This window comes from Priapulus caudatus, unplaced genomic scaffold, assembly GCF_000485595.1.
Source record: "Priapulus caudatus unplaced genomic scaffold, Priapulus_caudatus-5.0.1 Scaffold97, whole genome shotgun sequence".
Taxonomy (NCBI): Eukaryota; Metazoa; Priapulida; class Priapulimorpha; order Priapulimorphida; family Priapulidae; genus Priapulus; species Priapulus caudatus.
The window spans coordinates 121,490-123,945 of record NW_014577158.1 but is presented as its reverse complement, the minus strand read 5'-3'; the positions used below and the strand labels follow the sequence as shown (position 1 = coordinate 123,945).

At 43.4% G+C, this 2,456-nt stretch overlaps 1 long non-coding RNA gene across 1 annotated transcript in view; it reads left to right on the top strand.

Moving 5' to 3' along the window:
* The window catches only part of LOC106805041, a 3,597-nt gene extending 1,654 nt beyond the window's left edge, over positions 1–1,943 (top strand). The window contains exon 2 of the long non-coding RNA XR_001393392.1: positions 1,306–1,943. This is a non-coding gene — a long non-coding RNA (uncharacterized LOC106805041). The remainder of the gene's footprint in view (positions 1–1,305) is intronic.
* The last annotated feature ends 513 nt before the right edge of the window (positions 1,944–2,456 follow it).

Sequence of the window (2,456 nt, the reverse complement as noted above, 5' to 3'; positions counted from 1 at the left end):
TTCAGTCATTGCCAACACTTAACCCGTGTGTCACGTGTATGTGTGTGTGTGTGCGTGTGTGTGTGTGTATGTATGTGTGTGTGTGTGTGTGTGTGTGTGTGTGCGTGCGTGCCGTGCGTGGCGTGCGTGCGTGCGTGCGTGCGTGGCGTTCGTGCGTGCGTGCTTGCGTATTGCGTGCGCGTGCGTGGCGTCGTGCGCGCGCGCGTGTGTGTGTGTGCGTATGCGTGCGTGCGTGCGTGCGTGCGTGCGTGCGTGTTGTGGGCAGTGGGAATGAGTGTAGCATCAAAAATCGGTTGACATTTTGCGTTATATCTTCGTTTTTTCGCGGGGTTGGATGAATATTGGGCGATTCATGTGAGGGGGGAGTGACGTCACCATTGCAACTAGTGCCACCACACGGCGAACCACTATATGTAATAAGAAGTTGTATACTAAACTCTGTGGTCCAAGCAAAACGTATAAACGATATAATAACTTATATACAGCAACGTTTCGTGTAGATGTGCATCCGACTGTACTGCGTATTACTTACACTGCTGTTAACCCTGTTCTATCCTCGCGCTGACTCCGCGTGTGCGTGCTTGTACTGTTGCATATTATTATTAGTAGTAGTAGTGTAGCGTGCATCTGTAGGTGAGAAACTTCCACGCTGAGATTGACACTGTTTTTGTTCCCGCTTGCAAGAGAAATAACCTCACAACCTCGTAAAGTAGATTCACCACAAGTCCAGCGAAGAAGGAGACATTCTTTTGTTGGTCATGTCTTGGGAGGAGAAGGATATTGTAAAGGTCGTCACTAACAACGTAAAGTTGACCGTTTAGAATTCTTTCGATTTCTCGTCCAGTCGTTTCGGAAGGGAATTTTTTTCTGGGAGCAAAAACGTAAGAGGATGTCGAAATTCTTTTACAATTCGCGTTAACGTTACGTTTTAACGCCCACTGCGTTTCAACAGCATGATACTATAGTGACAGTCTCTACGGAAGGGGTCCATCTGAGAATGGCATGTGAAGGACCACATACTCTTCATCTCTCCCCCAACTCTCCCAGTATCACCCGCTCCGTGTGTGCGCCGTCTGTACGTTCTTTGTAATTTATGTTGTGGCCGCCGCTAGAGATGCGCGTCAGGTTCAGAGAGAGAGAGAGAGAGAGAGAGAGAGAGAGAGAGAGAGAGAGAGAGAGAGCGCGCGAGAGAGAGGGGGGATAGATAAAACTGCACAAACATCATTGTCAGTCGCAACTGATCCGTCATCCGCCTTTCGTTGTCGAATTTCATATTAATTTCATGCACATAAAATATTTTTCCAGTGCCAATCGCCTCGCCGTAACCGGAGAATCGACACGTTTTCAATGGAACATCGAGCAGCGAGCGATTCAGTGGTTACCGATCTCCAGTTATACATACCATGAAGTGCGCAGAGCTATACGCACACGTCTGATGCGACCTAGCTGTGTTTGGAGACACTTATTCATGATTTTACATTCATGATATATTTATTTAATTTTTATTATTTAAATATTATTAGAGAAACGCGTAATTAAAAGCTTTTTGCAGAACCACCAATTTATATTAATTGTAAATGGAACTTATCGGCAGTGTATATTTTCAATTTATCGGCAAGGCCTTTATAAACGAATGTGGTTACAAATTTCATATATAATTAGCATATTTGATCTAGTAAATATTCTTTTAATTCACTGGTAAGTCATGTTTCTGAACATGTATTCTCACACGTCCCCCGTGATTGTTCGCGTATGATTTGTACGCCTGTGGGCCACTGTCAGACCAGGGCATTTGCAGAAGAATTTACTTTAGATGTTCCTGATTATATACTCGTTTTAATATTCATTAGTACATATATCACAATTACGTATATTGAAGTCCACACGTGTGTGTATTACCACATGCTTTCACGATTGAAATACTTTACAATAAATATATATACTCTAACTAAAATTTTCGAGGTACTATTTCTGTGATGGCGATTATTTAAAAGATGCCCACAATAATTTGCAAAGAAAGCTCTACATATTTCAGTAAAGAGTAAGGTGGTAGGGTAATAGAGTGCAGTGAATCACTGGTTGCGGCGGTGGGAATCTCCGCATGTAGAGTAGAATAAACTAGAGCAGTAGAGCAGTATAGTAGAGTAGAGTAGAGTACAGCAGTAGAACAGTATAGTAGAGCAGTAGAGTAGAGTAGGCCTACAGTGCAGTACAGCAGTAGAACAGTATAGTAGAGTAGAGTACAGTGCAGTAGCTAGAGCAGAGTAGAATTCAGTAGAGTACAGTGCAGTAGAGCAGAGTAGAATTCAGTAGTTGTTGTTGCGTGGACCTTGACCCTGACCTTGACCGTGGCGTCGACCAATTTTCCAATTTCTAACATTTTCCGTGGCCATGAGTTCAAGGTCATGGCCTTGGGCTCAAGGCCATTACATTTTCCAATTTTAAAATTTTCCGTG